This window comes from Neopelma chrysocephalum, unplaced genomic scaffold (genome assembly GCF_003984885.1).
Source record: "Neopelma chrysocephalum unplaced genomic scaffold, ASM398488v2 Primary Assembly neopelma1_63, whole genome shotgun sequence".
NCBI classification, from domain to species: Eukaryota; Metazoa; Chordata; class Aves; order Passeriformes; family Pipridae; genus Neopelma; species Neopelma chrysocephalum.
In genome coordinates this window covers 10,131,799-10,155,568 of record NW_020897720.1, presented here as the reverse complement: position 1 = coordinate 10,155,568, position 23,770 = coordinate 10,131,799, and positions in this window count along the sequence as shown.

Below are 23,770 nucleotides of genomic sequence, written 5' to 3'. Positions count from 1 at the left end.
CCCCCTGAATCATTTTGATGGCTCTGGATGGATGGTCTTCTTCTGTCTCTGTTCTGTTAACAGCAAAACGAAGCTGTTGCTCTGCCTTGTTTTGGAGTCCTTAGTGCTGCTGTGCACCTGTCTGCACACTTCTGTGTTTTGTTCCTCATAATGAAGTCCAACGTCTGCCGAGCCAGTTGAGGAGGGAGAACATTTCCATTCGACACCAACATGTTGAACCATTTGTTCAAAACTGCAACTCCTTTAATCACGTCTGCTGCATCTTAATAGAGAGCCTTGTTGAAATTAATTATTTCTGTTGGCATGCCCCGGCACTCGAGATGTTCCAGAGTGAATCATGATGGAACCTCTCCGAGACTCAAGATAATTTATTAAACACTACATTCGTTCGGAGGTGAAACATTGGCAACAACCTTTAATTTAAATCCTGTGATGAATTTGTCAGTTTTATACACTGTGTAGCGGTGTGGGGGGGAAGGATAGAGGAAATAATTGTAATTGTCATAGGAAGCACATCAGTAGGAATAGAGAGAAATAGCCCCTATGGACTGGAATGAGAATCTGTGCTGTTCTTTGTGCCCATATCGACTGCCTTAAAAAGCTGGGCAACTCAGAATTACCTACATTCACCCCAAATTCATTGCTAGAAACCTAGAAACTAATTCATGCTGGAAAATTCTAGCAAAACCAGATTTCTGAGCCCCACAGTAGCAAGTGAAAATGAAGTTAGGTGAATGCAAGACAATTTATATTAGACAGAACAATTTATTAAATAACAGTGGAAACAGCATGCAATTGTATAAAGCAGTGCTGGGTTTAAGATGTATATTTGTATTGTATCGTGTTACTCACAGAAAGCTGCAGAATGGCCCCCAGGAGGAAAGAAAGGAAAAAATATTCAATTAAGTGGTTCTATAGGTTTTTTTTTACTTGACTGTTACAATATATTTTACCAGGTTTTAGCTTCTGAAAATGGCGAACAGCCTGAGCTGAAACTTTATCCAAAAGCTGAACTGTAGAAGAAAATTTATGTCCCAGTTGTTGTTTGACAATTGAAAATGAAATTTTATCAGCAAAAATGCCAGTCAACTTTCTCTTTATGGGATGTTGCTAAATTCCCCTATGCTTGTATGATAAGGATAGTTGCAGTTGTGTGTGATTACAAAATACAAAAGTGCAAAAGGTTGCCTGAGGAAGTAAGTCTGCTGCACATATAGGGAAGGCCAAGGAAATACTGATTTAGACAGCTCAAAATTAAAATATTTGCCACTTCCCACTTAGCCACTTCCCAGCTGGCTTGAAGCGAGTCACATTCCTCCTGATGCAATGGTCCAAGATGACAGCGTTACTGGGGATGTCATCTTCCCCTCCTCCAAATAAAAGCAATCAATTATTGAAAAGAATGAAAAGTTATATGAAAAGAAACGGTGGAATGGCAAAGTGCCAGAAAGGGAAAAGACTTGGTTTCATTTTGCTTTTTTGTTCCCACAAGACACATCAAATGACATTCCCACCATAACATACACCCCTAATAATGGCAATAATAGCAGCAATACATCTTATTGCATGCAGTACCTGTGAGCAGATGACATTCTTAGAGCTTCTCAGTGATTTAAAAGCTCCTGCAAGATTAAAACAAGGGGCAATTAAATGGAATTCAATACAGAAATAAAATCAGTGTGCCATTAAGGTAATAATTTTGAAATTAAACCAAAAATACCACATGTATAATAATAGTGATGTATGATTCTATCTGGTCTTGTAGCTGTTTGCAGATTTGCCACCCAAATCAGTGGTAATCATATAACAAGGTGTATGTCAGCTCTAATTCTGTTTTCTACTTAAACATGTAAACAAATGGAAGGGAGTTCCTACTGCAGTGATGTGCATGTCAGGGAGGTGAATGTTAATTTTAAGACGCCTAATGCAGTTACAACTGAGGGGCTCCCTTAGTTTCCATAGCCCTGGTTCTGCAAACAGTGCTGTGAGGGAAGGGGAAGGGTGGGAGCAGATTCCCACCTGACCTTCTCTGTGCACTGAGGATGAGGAGTTGCAGCCAACTCTGCCAGGCTGGGAACAGGGACTGCCCAACAACATTCAAAGGCCAGCGAGAGGCAAAGCTCTACCAAACTCCAGCTGAGTCTCCACCTATGATTTCTTTCAAAGAGATGCCACCACCCTGGACTTGTGCTGACTTTAGAGCGTTTGTTACATGTGCTGTTCTGGAGGCAGGAAGCTTGGAGAACTTTTTTAAACCTGAAATAAGGTAGGGTAATCACTGTTACAGCATTGAAAGGCTCAACAGTTTGTCTTATGGCATTAATAAGAAACGTAAAACTTAGCTTTTGAGCTTTCAGACAAATAATTATCTTCCTTGTGATGGAAGTTGATGATAATTGCAGGCATGGTTTAGAATTTTTTTTTAATTGAAGAAACTATTTTTTAAAAGAATTTGTTCATGTAAGTCAAAGAAATGAGTTTTCTCTTGAGCAGACAGGTTGACTGTTTTAAGGTAACTTGTTTGAAATGAATGCAAATACTCATCCATGCTTAATTGCACTTTTAGAGCCTCGCATTAGTAATATGACATCTCTTCTAGATCTTCCTGCCAGTTCTCAGGCTTTCATTAAAAAAATAAAACTCATGCTTGGCTTTCAACTTGGAACTCAGAACTTCGGAGATGCTTGTAAATTTGCACTACAGGAATATCAGCTGGAGAAATCAGTATCTACAGAGTATTCATTTGTAGAAGTCTATGTTCTTTTAAAACTAAACAAAAAAACCCCAAAACCAAAAACAACCAAAGCAAACCTCTTTGGGAACTGCTTGATCCCTGTGGGTTTGAAATATCTGTGTTTCCTTAGGTTCTGTCTGCTTATTTTGGTGCAGGCTCCCGTGGTGAGGAACAGAAGATGTGCTTTGGGTGCACAGATTGTGTTTTGGCAGATCTGTGGGCTGAGGGGAGCAGCAGCATCCCTCACAGCTGTGCAGCTGGGACACAGCAGAGCTGTACTCCACTCCCTTTGATAAGCTTTAGGACTAAACCCCATAATTTATATTCAGGCAAATCTCCCATGCAGCTCAGCAGGTTTTCTCTCCTTCAAGAGAGAGGAGTAATGACCCAACTTCCTGAGAACACCAAAAAGGAAATTTGCTTACATGTCTTTTTCTTTTCCCTTTCCCTCCCCTTTCCCTGAAAGAAGATTCATTTGAATTTTTCCTGATGCCAGCCGCCGAAACCAAATCCAGCAGTGAAAAGCAATACTAAGCACAGTCCCAGAGAAAAGAAGTGCTAGCAGATAAAAAGCTTGAAAAAGCCATTAGACCACCTGATGTTTTCTCACATTTTTTATCTCCTTCCCATTAATTACTAGGAAGAGTTGCAATTGTCATCACTTTGTGTTCCCTAAATTTCCCATCCAATCATTCCATAAAAAGCCAATGAATCTCATAGTGGACATAAGTCTGATTTCTTTCTTATCATGTAATGTTACAAAATCTTTCTGTCCTTATCATACTGGTGATGAACACATTTCACCAGCTAAGGAGAGCACATCCAAATTTGGGATGTATCAATGCTTCTTCCCTTGTTTCTTTTCTTCATGGATGATTTATTTCCTGTGGAAATTGTGAATTCTTAACTATTGCACGGCAGGAGCAGCGTGCAGACCAGCAACTGGTTTAGTAGGTCTCCAAAAATAGATTGCTCCATGTTCTGACGTGTGCACAGTCTGTCAGTGGATGTAACTGATGTTCTTGGGACACTCTGAGCTTTAGTAGATTGTGGACACACTAAAGCAGATATGAACCCAGTCGAGTTCATCATTAGTGGCAGTATGACAATGGCAGAACAGAGCACAGGGCAGGCAAAATACCTGTATTAGTTCACACTTTGGGAACCACTTGGAAGCCTGGCCTAATGTCTGTTTGCCCTGGGTACTCTGCTGGATTTTTGACTCCGTTGTAGCTTTGAGAGCTGCAGGTGCTGTTCCCATAACAGAGCTGACTTGCTTTTATGCTCTGTCTGCCACACTCCACTTTAAGTGCCTTAGCTATTCCATTTTTCCCTAATGAGATGGGTACCGTGCATCTATCTGATGTCAACTGATTGCAGAAAGAGCATTCAGTTGAAGTTTAATTAGCATGTAACTGATAAGTCCAATTACTCAGTAATGATTTGGAAATTACATGAGCTACATATTTTGTGATTGTGGCCTCATATAAAACATGAAACTTGTGAGGAAATTTTAGCTATTTAATGAACACTTGAAAAAACCCGTATTCTGTGTTTAATCAGATATCAATTGGTTGGAAAAGGGAAATCTTAAATTAACATGTATTAAGAGTGTTAATTGGCAGCAGCCTTCGCACTGAGTCGAGTGCAGCATGGAAACCCATTTCCACCACGGTGTCTACCCTAGCACAGAAAGTGCAGTCCATGCAATGCCTCTTACTGTGCCATAATTTTGTAAGAAATTCAATTAGTCCCTTATACTGGGGGTGGCTCTGACACATAACTAATTCTGACTTGTTTTAAAGGATGCCTATGAAATTAGGAATGCATGGAATACATTATCTCTGGCATATTTTTAAAACCTTACTAGTTCCCCTTTGAAACTAGCCCTTGGTCTTTAATTAACAGACAACGTATTGCAATATTAAATTTGATATGTTGCCATTTTGGCAGGATTTGAAGTGAATTTGTTCATTATGGTTGCCATGGAGCATACTTGATTTAATTTATGATCATGTGTCCTTATTGATGGAAGAATATCTTGGGGACAGCACCCACAATGTTACTTCAGAAATGCTGGTTTATATTTAAATACGTGCTCTGGAAATCAGAGTAATGTGGGCAGTGGGAGTATTTTTACTGCATGTTTCTGGTGTTGCATGGTTATTTCCCCATGAACTGTGCAAGAGCTTTTCTAATAATTTTTGGTGTCAGAGGTTGAAATTTTGGGAAGGTTTTAGAGCCTAGCATTCAATGAGAATTAGAGAAAAAAAGTTTTCTGAGAGAATTAAGGATATGAAGGTTAGGTACTTTCAGTGAATTGGCATCTGAAGGAGTATGACTCTTCCCATTAAACCCTGCAGGGAGCCCAGCTAGACTGGTCCTTCAAGTTAGATGCTAAATTGCCTAAAGTTAAAGGTTGTTAATAGTCACCAACAGACTCAGAATTGTTCAAATATAAGTATAACCTGGAATTAAGACAGCCTAACATGCCTTTCCTTAAATAAGTTGGTAAAACCATAAAAACTGCAGAAAAAATTCGTGATTGTTGAATTTTCTCATTAAGAAAAAAGGCTTTCATTCCCCTCTGCTTGATCTCTCTTAGCCTCTTAAAGTCACATATGACTCCTACTGCTTCTGGTCCATCAAAACATTATTAAAATTTAAAAACCCCAAATATTCTGCATTTATTCATGGCAGAAGGAGGGAAGGGGAGGGTTACAGACCTATTGTTTCTCTCTTTACTCACAACCAAAAGGTTTTTTATTTTCTAGATATATTTGGGTACCAGATGGCAGATTCATTTCAAACTTGTCAAGCAGATTAACTGAAGTTAAGATCCTAAATCCGTTTGGGGGCCTGAGGATCCTGCTTAGCAAAGATGATGATGATCTCACCCAAAGTTAGGCATTTGGTACTTGAGAAAATAAGACAAGTTTATAAGTCCAAATTTAAAGCTGTATTCTGAGAAAGGAATATTAGACTCTTCTGAAACAGGAGGAGGCAAAATGAAGTGTCCCCCACTGAAATTTTTCCTTGGGTTTCTGTGACAAAGACTTTTGATCTGAATTCCAGGAATACCAAGTCTCTCCCTCTTTGCCTTCCCTCTCTGAGCTTCCTAGAGAAGCATATTCATCTTGTTACCACTGCTGATGCTGCCCAAAATTCATTTTAGGCTGAGTGATTACAGCTGTTGAATAGTGATGAACACTTGAAGTAGTGTAAGGTATTGCACTGGTATTGGGTGATATCAATATGGATGTTAGAAGTGCCTGGAAAGCAAGCTAATTCCAGTTGGCTTTTTGGCTGCCTCTGGTATAGCAGAATCCTGTCATGAAGTCACTGGGGATGCTGACAGGGTTCAGATGCATTGCTGTCCTGCTGTCAGAGGTTGGCCTTAATGGAGCAAGACTGTCTGATCAGAAAATGCTGCCTAATGGTGGCTGTAATAACCACTTTTGCTGAAAATAATTTAGAACTATGCATAAAAGAGGCCATGGGGAAACATTAGCTTTACACAGGAAGGGATCCTCTTATTGGTTTATGGGTTGATCTGGTATTCCAGAAGAGATAACACTGTTTTGTGAGGTTGGTTATTTTCAATTATTTTTTCTGTTTCTCCAGTAAAATTTCCCAGGATGTTGAGACAGAATAGAAAAAAAGGGGGAAAATTCAGGCCACAGTAAATATTTCAAAGTGGAAATAAGTATAGGTACGTTGTAAGTAATCCTTAGTTCAGCACAGTCTGACCATAAAAAACCCACAACCTACCCAAAAACATTGAAAGGAATTTTTTATTTTTTTTGCTGTAGGAACATTTTATGGAGGGTGAAGATTTGTGTGTATATGTGTGTTTGTGCTCTGGCTCCAGACTCCTTGGGTCTGGTTGGTCTATAAGAAACAAGACAGGGCTGAACAGCCTAATGAAGCTTTAAAGCCTGTGTCTCTCCCCAAGCCTGACCCCAGTGTGGCAATTTGAGAGGATGAGTAAGGGACCTTGCTTCACTTGCAGGGTGAGGTGTGAGCTGTGCTGTCAGCCCAGCCTGCAGGGCTGGCTTTGGCCTGAAAAAGCCCTGTCACCTCAAGGCAATTCAGAATATACTGCAGAATCCTGGAGAAAGCATCACTTCTCCCCCTTTTCGTTACAAAACTCAGGGCAAAGTGGTGAGAGATCTGCAAGTGTGGCTTTAATGAGCTGCAAACATGGCACAATGATTCAATATGAGCCAGAAATTAGTCAGGCTGAGTAGCAAAATGACACTTTCTTTTAAAAACACCACAAAAGCATACTGTAATTTTGTATAATTACTGATCAACTGCCATTGATTTATGCCTCTCATTTGCCACCAAAGGACCAGCTAGAATTTAGCCCAAGCACCAAAAAGCAACTGGATGCCTTTCTAACAGAATGTACCAAATAATTATGCCAGATGCACCTGGGCTTCAGGATCACAGGGACTTGTGCCATGGGAAATTGTAACTCAAGAGTATGAGTTGCTCCTGAAAATGAAATACTTTCTCCAATGGAGCAAGTCTTGTCCTTTGCTAACACACTGACTCCTGTTTACCCTCTTGCAAGGACAGGGAGTCCCACATAGATTTAGCACTTTACTGAAGAGTCTCAGCTGGTCCCCAGGTGTTATGGGGTCCTTCTCTCAGTAAGAGTAGGTGAGATGTCTTCACTGGTTGGTAATGCATTATGAACATAAATCTGTTCACTCCTGACTGCTGCCACAGGCACTGACTTTTTTAGCCGAACTTCTTGCTGCTTTTATGTCCTGAATCAGCACTACCTGGACTGTATTTTGTGTAATAGTCAGGGACATGATGCAAGGACTGGGATGGGGCTCCTGTCCAGCTGCTGGTCAGTGCTGCTGGTCACAGCTGGTACCTGTGGCTGTGGGCTCCAATGCTGAGCCGCTGCTGCAGGCTGTGGGTCTGTACAGGGAGAATATCCATTCCCCAGCCAAAATAAAAGCTGTGGGTGGTGTTGTTGAGGCCAAACATGTCAATCGATGAGGATATGAATAATATGTTCAGAGCCTGACCTTCTGGTAGTTTTGTGGGATAATTTAAATCAATATTGCTGTGTGGCAAATTATAATTTCTGTCGTCTGACACAATGTTCTGTGGGAAAAATTTGCCTCTCTGAGGAGCACAGAATGTGAAATGGAAAGAGCAAAAGCTTGGTTTTCCTTTCTGTTGGCTCCCTGGGCAGCGAAAGGAGACCAAAACCTCAAGAGAAGTGACAGTGTGATTTTTGACCCACCACCTGTATTTTCAAGTGCCACTAGGCTGTGTGTGTCTGGATGTGTACAGGCACTGAAGGTCTGTATGTGAAGTAAATACTTGCATGGACTTTTTTTCCCTTCCAGCTGTGATAGTGAAGTTTTGAATTGATTCTTATGAGGGCAGAATTTAAATAAAGTGAAAAAGGCAGAAGTTCCACAGTGCAGGCTATTGATTTAAAGTTTCCTTTTTGAGCAGAAAGTGACAGGTTATAGGGCAGAGAAGTACTATGAGAGAAGGCAAAAGGATAAAAAAGAGAGAAAGGACAAGAAAAAAGGTTAAAAAGATCAGCTATAGAAAAGGGAGAGAGACTACAGAGAATGGGGCTTGCAGGAAAAGGGCATCTCCAAGAATGCTTGGGAAAAAATGTGGGGTAGGGTTACAAAAGGGAAGGAAAGATCCATCTAAGTAGAGGGTAGACAAACCAAACAAGAGATGGGGTAAAAAAATAGAGGTAGATAACAGAAGCTGAACCACTTCTTCTCCGTGGTGAAATCTAACCCTTCTCTGCTTTCCTTGGCTGTTATCCACACAGGGCTGGGGTTCTGCAACACCACTGGTGGAGGCTGCTCTCCCTTAGCACCAGTTGGGTGCACTGGGCTGCTCAGCTGGACCAGTCATGGGTCCTACCAGTTTTCCTGATGAGTGGTTCCTAATTCCAGGGCCTGGAAAGTTAAATCTCTAAGGGCGGTCAGAGAAATGAAGTGACTGTCCAAGAACTCTGCATGGTAAATGCAGAGCTAGTTACAGTATAGGTAAAATAGACTCATTAATAAAAACGACTGAAGGTAAAAGCAACAGCTTAGGATATGTATTCAGACCTGTAGTCCAGGGTCTCATCTTTGGAGACACAGCACTTGTAGGACTTTCTTGGCTAAAAGACAATGGAGGGCCAGGGTTAAGCCAAACAAACTTTCTCTCAAGGCATATCGGAAGTTAGGGAGGCGGGGAATGATTCATCATTCCGAATTCTCAAAATAGATTTGCTAAATTTACAAATTCCATGTTAATTCCGATTCTCTTCTCCAGCCTTGACTGGCAACAGCTGTTTCCTTTGTTCTGCTTCATTCCTTGGCTTCATAATTTTCCCATCAAAATGTACCTGTTTGTGTGCTGTGAGATGCAGAATTGGTTGGGAAGATGATGGCAGGAAGGAAATCAGTCTGTACATAGTGAAGGAAAGGAAGAGAATTATTTTTTGCTTTGTTTCATTTTCCACTGCCATTTTCTGTAATTGCTCTAGCAAAGATTGTTTGTAGGCATAATTCTGGAAAGAACAAAGTTTTGATGATTGCAGAATATTTGGACAAAGAAAACTTGTGTTTCTTTGAGAAGCTTCTTTGAGGCTTCTTTGCCCTCTTTCAAACACAGAGCACTGTGACCTTGTTGGTCAATCAAGCAAAGCAAATTAAATTTGAAGTAATTAATACTTGCCACAATGTGCTTGGGAATATGCTAACAACCAAGAACTATTTGCAAAGAATTAGTTCAATTAATTAAACAGACAAAGATGAAACTAATCAGATAAATTATTCCTTTTGTCCAGGTCTAATGGTAAATGTCAGTGACAGGTTTCTTTTGGCTGTTGCACTGCTAATACATTGCCTCCTCAAGTAAGCAAAAAAAAAAAAAAAAGGAAAAAAGAATAAAATGTAGCATTCTCACACTGGTTTTATTCTGGTCCAGTTTGGAATTTTGAGAACCATCTCCTGCCTTGAACTTCTATATTTTAGAAAGAATGGGAGTTAATTAATGTTAAGTGATTGCAAATCTCAAAACCAGAAAGATGAGAAGAACTGGGGCTGCCCAACTTCTAGAGAAGGGGAATGCATAAAGATTGCACAAAAAAACCTCAAACGTGGATGAGGATAAACTGTTTTGTATACTTGCTAAGGCTGGGAAAAATTACCATGGAATAAAATAACATTGAGAAGTTCTAAAAAAAATATTCTAACTGGAAGTTTAATTAAACCTGGAGGAGATAATCTACAGTCTCCACCCTTGGAATATTTTAAGAACAGCCTAGGCATGACTCTAAATCTAATATGCTCCATCTTGAGACAGGGGAATAGGCAACATGACCTTTATCCTTGTTACTGTCATGTCTGTGATTCAAGTACGAGTTCTGTGAGAAAGTAAGAATTAAAACAGTGAGATTGTTTGTTTTTACCCCTAATATCTATGAATTGAAAGTCATCTGAACATCATCTACTTAAAATTAGTTTAAACAAAAGAAGGGGGTTTGGGGAGGAGGAGAAAGTAGCTGCACTGCTTTGCATACATGCTTTGAAAAAAGCTTTCCCTATTTTAGGGTTTTTTTTCTATCTGTAAGTCAACTTTAGCTGTGTCAAAATCCCCTTGTGTTAATGCACCTCACCTGTAATTAGACACAGAGGCAGGTGGAGACAGAGATGAAGATTGTTCATTCCTTTACCAGGAACTGCAATATCATGTGGACTGGAAAACAGAACCATGAGGTTTTGGGTGGTGAGATCTGCCATGCTTTCCTCCCTGTGGCTTACAGGCTACTTCATAGTGGTTTTGGAAGGTCACTGTCAGTCATGTCACAACTCACCTCCATGCCTCAGGGGGTTCTGATGTACCACTGGTTGCAAGTGAATTTTCCCTTCTGCATCATCCTTCTTCCTTGACAGTGCCCACCTTGACCCTTTTGGTTATTTTGAGGAGCTGCTCCCTTACCCAGGAGCCTCTTTTGTTAAAGATGGACTTGGGATTTCTCAGAACTTCTCCAGGGGTGTTTGGGGGTGTCTCAGGGACCATTCTCATTTAGGTGGCAAGACAGTGACACAGAACTGAATGTACCATAATGCACCCAAGACAAGTTTTTGAGACACCACGTTGTCACAACCAGAACTAACTCCAGAGACCATTATATGCATTTATTATACAGTACTAAAGTATGAAAGACTCAATTAAAGTTTATTTGATATAAAATTAACATTCCTTTCTTCCTCCTCACTGTGCTGATTACGTTAAAACAGAACAATGAGGCAGCTGCAGTGGAACAGTATCAGAGAAATTTCTGTCAGCATTTACTATAGCCCAAATTACAAGGCTGGTTTTTCTCAGCCAGTTCAGCCAGCCAACTGGCTGCACACGCTGCAAACGCTTTTTCATACTACCACGAACCTCAAAAAGAATACATTGAAATTTTCCTCCTTTTTAAAAAAGTAAGAGGATGGTGAAAACACAGGAAAAATTACCATATTCAGCTCTTGCATTGTGCTCCTCCTCCACAGCTTCCCAGGGCTCGGGTCCAGTGAAGCTCTGCCGTGCTTGTACAACTTTGAGCAGCTCCACGGTGCCTTTGAAGTCACTGTGACTCTCTCTAAAACAGAGTACCTAAACACACGTCTCACTCAAACTTTAGTTTGATTTTGAATGTTGAAATTTTCCAAAGGAAGATGCTGTGTTTTGCAATTAATTCTATTCATGTGATTTTAGTAGATAGGGAAAATTGAATGGTAATGATCACCTTTGAAAACCAGTCAAGGAAAATCAATTGCTCGGACTGTGTTTCTTTTACTTTCTTTTAATGGTAAAATAAAACTTCTCCAAACAGGTTTACTTTTACAGGGTCTTTAGTTGAGTTTCTCTAGAAGCTTTTTGGATCTACTCCTATTAAATTTCATACACTTCTATTCCAGTGAAAAATAATATTTCGAATGATAAGTCTGTTGAAACCCTTATTTTTTTTATCATAAGGATTTTTTTTTAAACACATCCCTCAATCTATTTTTTTTCCTCTATGATGGAGCTGGAATAAGAATAGTAATTTGACAGTGTAAATTTGCATGGAAATATGCTGCCTAAGAACCCATTTATTACACCAGTTATAACTCAAGCAGATATGAAATGGCCCAAAGGTAAAGCAGAGCTGATGGCAGAATAAAAATGAGCATGCAACTTTATATGGGCTAAAGTTTGTTGACTTTGTGATTATTTTCATTTAATATGTCTCCAGATGAATATTAACTTTTTTTTGCTGGATGTTTCCTTCTGGCTCTCTTGTACTGAAATTAGAATGGTGGGAGATCCGATTAACATTTTGTTTAATTTAAGCCTTTGTATTAGAAAAAGAGCTTTATGACTTTTTTTAAGGGTGATTTGGTTTTTTTATTTCCCAGTGACTCGGAAGGGATATTCCTACACCAAAAGCAATCACACATTGTTGTTAGCCACTGTAATTTTTCTTCCTTTGCAATAGTGGACATGTACTTCTTTCCTCATGTTCAGATTCGTTGAACACGATGTCAAAAGAACAGAGTTCTATTCCAGTTCTGCTTTGGCTTTTTTTTTCTTTCCTATTTTCCATTCATATTGTTTCCTGACTTGCAGCTGAGAAAATTAATTCACTATGAATTTTATTCAAGGTATGGAAAAAGTAAAGTGAGTGTTTAATAAGAGAGAGCAGCAAAGGTACCTCCTTTGAAGATACCCGAGCCAGCTTCTACCCTGCTAAAATACGCTGAAAAGTCTGTGGGTCCTCAGCTGACTTGAAAGCTTGTGCTTTCTATGAGAAGATGACATTTCCTGGAGTGGAGACAGGAAGAATCTTAAGAAAAAAAGATGAGATTTTAGATTTTTTTTCTATTACTTACGATGTAGTATTTTTTCTCTCTTATGACACAGACAGACTCTGAGACATGGCTCTGAATGCTAAAGCCAGTTAATTGTTGATTCTGTGCATTTTGCAGCTCCCACTGAAGTCAGATATTTCCTGTCTTCAGTAAAGTCTTGCTATCCTTCTGAAGAGTCACCAGGCTATAAAACCAAACTTTGAAGCCGCAAATGAAGCTGAAATGTCACAAGGGTTAATTGGACAATAATTACTTTTCTGGTCTCTTACTCTCTGCTAATTACAAATGAAAAAACAAAAAGAAGCCAAAATAGCTGATGTTTCTATACTGCAGACAACAATGACCATCACATGGGTTGTTATAATCATCATAGACTTGTGGTATTTCTCAGCTGAAATAGTTTACTGTTATTTTTTATCACTGACTAGTGTTGTTTGCTGCTTTAGAAATTAGCTCTGTAATTTTAAGTATGTTTTTCTCCCATGTATTATGGCCATATAAATAGGGTAGTATTTTTCTCTCATTGTTTTTGTTTGGTTTTCTGACTCCTTCCATATTGATTTGTCTCAGTGCTCTGTGGAATTGATTACATTTTCTTGTTTAGAAATGAGGCTTCTGGAATTCTGCATCATATTTACCACTCAAGAAAAAAAATGACAACAAAACCCCGAGTTTCTTTAAAAATGAAACAAAAGCCTCATTCAGATGAGAGTTAATTTAATGAAAGTGTTTAATCTTCCTCTCCTCCCTATCCTGAAGCAAGATGTTATGGCACTTCTTTATTTTAAGATCTCCTTGCCATGTTTATTCTGAGTCATTCTCAGTGTACTGGCAGAAATGAATTTTTATTCTGTTAGGCCTGCTGAGATTATCCTGCTCTGTAACAAGAAGCTTTAGTCCTTCTTCTGGTTTGAGTATCATCAACAGACAGAACTAAGGTCTCCTTATAGTTTATTAACCTAAATTTAGTACTGCTTGTCACATGAGTTTCTATTCCTTTTTGCACGACCAGAAAAAGTCACAGAACCATCTGGGATGGAAAAGACCTCTAAGATCATTGAGTCCACCATGGAGGGGAAGATGGCAATTGTTTTTGTGGCAAGTTCACATTCTGCCAGGTTTCATAGAATCCTAGAAAGGCTTGTATTGGAAGGGACCTTGAAGATCCTCTGGTTCCAACCCCCTGCCATGGACAGAGACAATTTCCACTATAGATCAAGACAGGGATGGCTGAGTGCTCTGCACTGGTGGTGGGAGACTCTGTGAAGTGGAACAGCCTCTGCTGTTCACAGAGGAGACAGATGAGGTTTGGTATTGCTGGTTGCCTGATGTCAGCCTTTTTGGAGACAAACAGACCTATCTTCAATTCTCTTGGGAGCTGTAGCATATTGCAGACAAGCAAATGCCTAATTCTAATGACAAGGGGCAAGGCAGCCGCAGCCCAGCTCTGTGGGAACTTTTTACCAATATCAGGACTGGGATATTTTTTATCCTACAGCCTAGAAACTCTGTTGGAAAGGTTTCCTTATGCCTTTTCTGCTTTTGTTTTGTCTCTGCAATAGCAGAGAAGACTATAGAAAGGCCATGTTTTGGGCATACCACTCTTAAATCCAGAAAAGCTGTTTAGCATCCAGGTGTAACCATGCAAATGGACACAGCAGCCCTGACTGTCAGCTATTTCTTCTCTTGTTATAAATCTTTACATACATGTGACAGTGAACATTAAACTTGATCTCAGATTCTGGAGATCCATGAGAGATGGGCACATTTATTTCCTGAATGTTGATCTCCACCACAGGGAAGCCTGGACTCCTGCCAGCAGGTTTGGTTCCTCATCTGGCACTCCACAGCATGTACCCACCCAGAGTGCTGACAAATGCAGAGCATGGTAAGGAGCTTTAGAAAGAGAAATAGTTTTGTAGCTCTGCATTACAGCTCCATTTAGCTTCCAGATTGCTTCTGTGGAAAAAGATCAGATAAAATATGTTTCATGGAAAGGTTCTGCAGCTTCATATCATATGCCATGGTTGTTTTCCCCAGTATAACAATATTATGTCCTTCAGGTGCTGTGAGAGGGAGTGGGGAGAGGTGGGAGTGAGAGAGAAGAAAGAAACACTGGGTCTCAGTGTTAGCTATGTGCTTAGGGACCCAGAGTTTGAAGTGGAAACTAAATCATCCCTCGATGTAAAGTATATCTTATAATGGATTTAAGAAATTCCACAAATGAAAAATGACCACAAGTCAGGCTATTATTTCTCTTTCTCCCACTTCCTGCCATGTTTTTATAGCTATTATTGAACAAAATCTGTGTCGCAACAGATTAATCTCTTGAATTATTCTCCCAAGAGCAGGAAAAAGTCTTGGGCCCTATGTGAGTGGGATCAACAAGGTGTTACAACAACCTGCTCATAGGTGGCTGCTGGGAGAGGATCAGAAACAGGGTTGCTTTGAGAGTGCTTTGTTGTGGAGGGCACCTTTCCAAGGGATCACTGAAAGAAGCAAGAGGTGGAAGACCACTTCTGTGTGGTGTCATCAGCCTCAGAGGGCTCAGACACCCCTTTGCTGCAGGACAGAGGTCAGGGAGCCAAGGGAGAGAAGATGCAGCAAACATGACCATGGCAAAAGGCTGGTGGTTGGCAAGTCTTGATACCTCAGTTTGGAGAGCTGGAAATGCAGTGTCTGCTACAGAGACACAAAACAGCAAGGGCAAGAAGTGAATGGAGACAGATGGAAATGTCTTGCAAAGTGATTTGCTTGTGTCAGAGATGGATTATACATGGCTGTTTGGGCAGAGGTCCTCAGTCAATTTTTGTTGAATTTTCACCAACTGAACTGCTTTTCAACCAGGGATGGGATCCAGAAATAGTTTTTAACACCCTGGAGTATCTTAACCCCTTCTCTCTGCTCCACTGCTTAGACTCAGACCCAGGGGCTTGAAGGGAATACCATAGTCCTTGTCAACAGCTGCTGAAGGCTGCGAGTCACTAATGGCTGGCATACTCACTTTGCAGTACTTGTGACTTCCACCATGGACTGTTTCAGATAGTAAATAAAAGCCCAAAAGTGCCTGGTTAAAGAAAAATATTAATTTGTCTGTAGGGAGAATTTTTGTAGTGCTTGGTCCCGACGACAAAATCATTACAGTTGGAGTATTGAAAAAATGGAGGCAATCTCTTCGTGACAAGCAAAGAAATTACTTTGTCCAGAACTTCATGATCTTTTAAAATCTGTATTAACTAATATAAACTAGTCATCAGGGAATTTTTTTCAGTACTGTTTTATTGACAAGAGAGCCCAGAAAGCATGTGCTCTCAAATCATTACTATCTCAAGATGTAAATCCTTAATGATACCATATATGTCAAGGCTGTATATTATATAGACAGCTATAATAGTTCTGATGTTCCAATGAAAACGCACTCTGAACAGAAGTCACTGCACTCTCCACTGCATACTTAATCAGATTTTCAATCAATGTATTGTGAGCAAGATTTTAAAACTCCCAAAACTACAGTTTATAGAAAATTATGTTTGACAGAGTGAAAACACACTCCTCTTCAAGTCACTGTCTTCAGCTGAACTACACCTTCAGAACATCCTTATGAAGCAGGGAAAATTCATAAATGCTGTTTTGTAGATGGGGCAATGTGGCTGCAGACAACGTAAATGATGTTCTCAGGGTTGTGACGGATTTCCCCCTATTTGCCCCTCTCCCTGGATGTAGATGTGGCAACATAATCATACTACACCACCTTTCCCCTCCTGCAACTTGATAGCATGAGTGCTGTCTTCAGATAGGACCAGAGCTAGGCTGACCCTCAACCTCACGTTTGGTGCCTCCTGCAAGAGGGAGAAGGTTGTTGGAATAACCTTAGAGTAAATCAATCCAGTGTAGCATTCACGAAATGACAGACTAGTTTTCTCTAGTCTAGAGAAAAAAAAAAGAGCATTTTAAGAGGCAAAAAGAACATTAAGCATGGTTACTTTTCAACTTTCTCTTTGCACCTCCTTTCTGTGCTGTGGCAGGAGCCACGAGCTCTGGTGAGGCCCCATTTTTGAGGGACACAGAACTGGGACTGTGCTGGTGAGTGGCTGATTCACTCCTTTACTGGGCATGGCTTTGCCCACCAGCATTGATCACCTTAGCATGCAACACATCTGCAATCTGCCTGCCTCACTTCTTGGATTTTGTAGTAGCAGTATGATTTGTGCCTCTACATGAAGTCAATGTCCCAGATAATCTTCCTCCAATATTTCTTCTCTCTCGGATGCTTATAAAAATACGTACTTTTAAAAAGAGGTCCCTCAGCTCCATCACGTGAGGGATTTCAATAGTTCCATGGGGGAAGAAGAAATTACAAACATAGCAAACTGTATTTTATAGTCCCAAACCTTAAGTAGTTTTACTGGGGGAGAGTGAAAGGGGATGTGCATCCCCCTCATTTCCCTTCCCTTTCCAAAATAATCTCTATCTTCATTTACATTGTGTCTTTGTGGTTAATCTTCTCTCTCATGTCACATGCTCTGAAACATCTCTCTTCTAGAAACACTGCCTCCTGCATCCCTCCATCTGATTTCCTCTTGGAAATCAGCCAGTCTCAAATTAATCTTCTGGATAAGAAAGCTGGCCCTTCCTGACTGGCTTGATGGGTGACTCATGTCTCTGCTTCTGCCTGCACACCAGATATGGCAGCCTGAGTCACTGTCCTTCATCACATCCCTCGCTCACTCTTCCTTCCCTCCCCCAGTCAGAAATTCTCAGCCGATGTGTGCATGAGATGCCTGAGATGTGAGACAGTCCCAGCACTGACGTGACCCACAGGCTCCCTGTAACCCTCATATGCTGCCCTTCATCTCTGTGGCTCAGTGCTGCACCCAGGGACAGAGTGTCTCATCCCACATCATATGGGGAAGGGTTAGTTTACTGATGGAAGTTACAGAGTAAGTCCCGTCTCAGAGTTTGGTTCTTCAGTCACTTCTGGATATGATCATTGGAGCTAATCATCTAGTTAATTAAACTGTCTCAAGTATATGCCGATATTGAGCCTTGGCCCAGACCTTTTGTTTATGTTTTTGACCAGCCCCGATTCTTCCTTTGGCAATATATCAAATTGTACAGATGGGTCAAAATAGCTCATCATTTCCCAATAAAATATGATGCTTTACAAATAGTAACCCAGACTGTCACAGCTGGTATTCACAGGACTTGAATTATACATGTGCAAGCTGGAAGTGCTTTGAAGACTCAGCCATCCAGAACAGACACAGTGTTCACACGGAACACTCCCCAGTCACATCCTACCTGCTGGCCCTAAGTCCCCTGTGGATGTGGTGGGAAGGCTTCTGTCCTTCACCCAAACTGTGTTGGCCTCATACAGAGCTCAGCCAGTGAAAGCTGCTACTGTCAGAGAGATGCTGACCAACAACTCATGGGTACTCTCCACTCAGAGGAGTTGTCTGACATTCAACCACTGAAATACACATATAGTAGAGGAACTGTTGGTCTTCAGCAAGCAGAAAGTGTCTAATTTAGTCAGATAACTTATTCATCGTAAATAATTTGTTCAGCTCCAGTACCCAGCAACAAAAGGGTTTACTTTTCCTGCCTTCCACGCAATGAGGATTCTTCCCTTGACATTATTGGAGGAGATCCAGAACAATCACATTAATATTGGGGATTTTTCTTACCTACATGTTCTTTAGGAATGGGTATAATGTAAAAATGTAGATACATTGGTGTTAGATTCCACCTCAGGGAGCTGTGCCGAGAAATCTCTACTGGGCAGATACAGTGGTGCATATTCCAGTGAGAACATATTTCACAGTTCAGTGGGTATTAGAAATTACTCTTTTTGGTTATAGCATTTTCATGTAAGTGACACCTTTAGCTGTGTTGTGAAGGCCGTTCTCTGTTCCCCTAATTAAGAACATAACAGTGTAAGAACTGGGTGAGACTGAAGCTCCAACTAGTTAAGTCCAACTGTCCAGCAGTGGGGAAGACTGATGAGAAAAGACTGGAAGAGCAAGGCAAGCATAGAGCAGTGCTTCTCCCAGTTTCCAGAAATTTATAGCTTGGGGTCATTGTGAGTTTATGTGTATGTTTAGCAGTCTCTGGGTATCTCTCCTAGGAGTTGGTCTAATGTGTGTGTGTGAATTCATCTATGGCTTTGGTCAAGTCCTCCCTTTCTCATTGTTTAGGTTTACAAATGTCTTCTACTCTTACTAAAAGCCACAGTGAAATTTTTTGTTTATCCACTTTAACATGTCAGTACTCTGAATTTCCCTTTCAACCTCTTCCAATGTGCTTGCAGAATTTCCAAGAAAATATTGCTTCATAATGTCCTGTCTCTTTCAGATGTTTGAAAAAACCCCTGTGATTTACAAGAAAATATGTAGCAAATTCCAAGGCCTAGTAACTTACCTTTATTGGTTTTATTTCTGTTGGTGTAGCTTATCTCAGCAGCCTTTCTGTGTCTCCAGGTAGAAAAGTACTTTGTCTTGAAAATCAATAATTACACCTTTGATGAATATTTTTGCATTCTGTATTCCTCTGCTGTCATTACCTTCTCCCTTTCCTTGTTCTTACTCACACTTTTGTAATCTCAACATTACTATTCTTCTGGCAGCCCCATCCCAAAGGTAGGCATGACTTCAGAAGCCTCCTGGATGACTTCAGAAGAGATGTTGATAAATAATCCTGTATTTAGGCTGTGTAAACGGAGCTGAACTTTGGTCTGCGTGTTCTTTGCAGCCTCCCAACTAAACAAGCAGAGAAGAAAGACTGTGTGCTCAGCCACCTCAGGCTATCCCTTACTGAAAGCTTTGCTCCAAAGTTACTTGGAAGGGGAGAGAAGCAACTCTGTAAATAAACAGCAGGCAAATCAAAAAGATAAACATCAGAGGATGTTCATCAAGGGTGAATAACAGAACAGTTAGAAAGAGAGAGAGATAACTTCTTACACACTAAAAAATTCCCATGGTACCTATAAATAATTTGTCTGTGCCAAGGAAGAATAATGAACAAATGCTGGGCATTCAAGTGCAAAAGGCCCCTGTGCTCAGTCCCTTTCTGAAGGCCTCCCTGCTTTCAACCCATGGATTTATTTCACTAAAGAGCTGGCAGCAGTGTTTTCTAGGATTTAATGTGGCCAAATATTCAACTATGGAACTTTTCACTCAGTCTGGGAACCTCAGCAAACTGGAAACAAGACATTTACCATCCCAAGTCACCCAAGTGTTGAGGATGAAGAAATAAAAAGAGATGGAATAGCTCCTTTTGGTGATGTGGATGAGGAACACACACGTAATTCTTGACCAGATACTCAAATAGTGGGCCAAGAGGTGCAGTTAGTGTTCTGTAGTTGAACCAGGTACATTCATGGACAAAGAAAACTCAAAAACTGACAGTGTGGTGTGGTGTGGTGTTGAGCTGTGATTGTACTGGGCTCTTCGTGGCCAAATGTTTTACCAGTTCAGCTGGGATATGAATCCTCAAAGATGGTTTCAACCTGATCCTCTGGTTCTTAATTGCTATTCAAAAGAGAAAAATTATCTACTTCCTATTCATTTATCCTCACCTGCCCCTGCCACTGACTTTGAGCTAGCCTAGAGCTTTCCTCAACACTTTAATCTGCAGAGAATCCTAATATTTACTGAAATCAGCATTTCTACAAGGAACATTTCCTGTGTGCTCAGTGATGTCACCCCTGTGACAGCTTTGCTTTATTGTCTATAAAGCAATTGAGATTTATGGAGCATGTTGCTCCTTTTTATGAAAGTTTATTTTATGGTGTGGCTGATCTTATGGCAAACAAAGCTTTTGCTTGTATTTCCAGGAGGTTTTTTCCCATTCTGTATTCAAGGAAAACACAGGAAATGGGGTGGTTTGGAAGCTGTAGCTTTTTAAGTGTTATTAATATTTTTTAAAGCCTTAAAGTATAGAATTGATCAAAATGATCTTGTGGCAGCCAATTTATCATTATATTATGATGCATTTATGCACTGACACTCATTCAGCTATTATTAGTGCCTTCACTGAAGTAATGTTCAGGCATCTGCTTTCTCAAAGGAGTAGAAATCATAAAAAAACCCCAAAGCCAAACCAACAAAATTTGCTCTCTGAACTGTTTTAATCACTTCTGTGGGAAGAAGTGTTATCTAAGAAACAAGGTCTCAAACTGGTTTCTCCATGAGAATGGCAAACACACAGTCCTTTTGAAAGGAGGGAAGAATAGAGGGCAGGGACTTTGATTGCAAAAATACTTTGTGTTCCCAGTCTGCTCTGGTAAATGTAATGGTAATGGCTGGTACTTCATGACCTCAAAAATTTATATTTATTACTCACCTTTTTATTGAAACATTGCAAAATAGCCAAATCCTTACTGCTCCACTTTCCAAAAGAGAGGATAACTACTGTTCCCTTCATTTAAGCCACATTTTTTGCCATGAGTAGCTATTAGTTTAGGTTTTAATGCTGCAGAGGACATAAAAGGAGGAAATCTTTGCCCTTAAGTATTGAATAGAAAATGGATATGAGAACGGAAGTCAGAAGGGCAAGCAGTGTTAGCTCTACTTTATCGACAGGAAATGGAGAGCAAAGGATGAGTATTTCTGTGAAGTCTTTCCAGAGAAAAATGGTGATGCCAACAGTGTGTCAATGTAACAGAGTCTCTATTGCCACAGAGACAGTGGGAGAAAGATGAGGATATTAGATTTCACAAGAGTGTGAGCAAAGCTACTTTGAAATAAACAGCAACCTTTGGATCCACTCAGTATAATCTGGTTTTATTTTCAGTGATTTAGTCAGTGACTGGGGCTGAGGATTTTACCTTTCACAGACTTCTGTCTTGTTTTGATATACTGATATCCATTTTGCCTTTCAGCATCCTTAAATGTGGTGCAACAAAAAGCATTGCTTCTTTATGAATCCGTGTGGCTCCCAGTACACAGAGTGTCTCAGGACTATTGCAGTATCCATATGGAATGATAATAACAAATTACATGTTCAAAATCATATATTTGATCCGAGGTGCATCTTTAAGCTCAATTTCTGCCAGTCTAGTGGCTCAATCCTTTTCACCTCAATTTCCCCCAGCTGACTATCCCAGTGCTCTGTTATACAAACAGCTTTGTTGGATCTGTCACTGCCTTTTGTCTTGCAAGTCGTTCTCTGTGTGTGGCAGTGGCAGGGGTGCATCATATTTGAATTTCACTTTCTCATAGGGCTTTTACAACTCCGAGTTCAGACCTTGCCCAGATGGTCCCTCTGTGTCAGAATCCATCAAGCATTTTCTTTTCCATCACTCATGAACAGGATCTGGGGATGCGGGCACATGCTACTGCCAGAATAAAAGCAAATGCCAAGCACAGAAATCTGTCTTTTTTCTTTTTTCTTTTTTCTTTTTTCTTTTTTCCTTTTTCTTTTTTCTTTTTTCTTTTTTTTCTCTTTTCTCTTTTCTCTTTTCTCTTTTCCCTTTTCCCTTTTCCCTTTTCCCTTTTCCCTTTTCCCTTTTCCCTTTTCCCTTTTCCCTTTTCCCTTTTCCCTTCCCTTCCCTTCCCTTCCCTTCCCTTCCCTTCCCTTCCCTTCCCTTCCCTTCCCTTCCCTTCCCTTCCCTTCCCTTCCCTTCTCTCCTTTTTTGATGACTCTGGGTATTGGTCTCACAGGGTGTTCATGTGTGTGGTTCAGAAGTGACCATACATTTAAAACTTCCCTTAAAAATAGCTAGAATCCATTAAAAGCCCCCATTTATATTCAGGGCATGTCAGCATTGAGCAGCATGAAAGGAAGAGATCAATAATCACATTGCATGACCCAACTTCTTGCTGTGCCAGGCTAACACAAACTAACTGAGCTTTAACATTGAATCCAGTCCTCACTGATTTGCCCTTCAAGTATAGTATCCCACCTTCTTCCCTTTCACTTAGCTTTCCTCTAGGGATATTTCCCAATTCAGCTATGATAACCTTGTTTTACTTCTTTGCAGTTTATTCCATATCTATCTTTCTCCTCCTAGTTCTATCGTTTGGGAATTAATGGCCCTCCTGAAGGGCCTCATGTTCACAGTTATCTTTGTATAACCTTTATTTTAATGCCACTCTCCTGTGTCAGTCTCATCCTGGGAGAGTGAGAGGACCATTCTCATTCTGGCCCTGCAAACTTCCTTCAGTAACAGGTGTATGGCAGCTGGAAGGAAAACCCTGTTTAACCAGGAAATGTGTATCATGAGGGAAAAGACAGTAGGAGATCTGTGGTGACGTGTGTTGTGAGCTGACAGTATGGCAGAACTAGGCACTGTTTCCTAAAAGAAAACTGTAAGAATGGCAACTAGAGGGGCTTCTAATTTTCTTTGATTTTCTTCAGTGTCTTCCTAACTCAAGTCATTCTTTACACAAGATTTATCATCCTTAGCTCAGGTCCTATTCCTATTCTTTTCTGACTGTTACCTATTCCCAGGCTTTAACAACACTAACAAATCTCCAAAGTTGTCCAGAAGTGTTTAAAGTACAATTCAGCTCTTTTGTTGTTTTTAAAAACTAATTACATTTTCCCACAAAAATAGCTCTTGGCATTACTGATGCCTCTTCCAGCAACAAAGCAATAGCCAGTGGTGTCTCCTATTCATTAATGCTCCAGGGTGGGATAAGTAGAGGAGGCAGGCATGTAGCCAAGCTCAGAGTTGAACAAAGGGACTATATTGTGGGAGGATGGAGGGAGAGAGAAAAACTGAACATGGAATTGATGCCAAAATCCGATGAATGCAGCAAAAGCACCAAATGGCCAAAGTGAGATGGCCTCTGTGTGACCATGTGCCAAGCCAGGGAGAAGGAGTGCAGGATGTGTTGATGTTTGATTCACTGCTGATTTTGTGTCATGAGGAATCTGGCAGTCACACAGTTTTTGCTGTGTATCACAAAACTCCTGTAGTAAGAAACCACATAAAAAAGAATTATGGAGGGCAAAAACATTGGCACAAGTATTTCAGGCTGTCAGTCACTGTAATGAAATCTTGCCTTAGGTATAGTATCAAATCCCTCTAGTCTACCCTTACTTTCACTTTATTTATGACCAAGTCTCATTTTCCACTGTTCCCAGTTGCACAGATATATATATATATATATATATATATATATATATATATATATATATA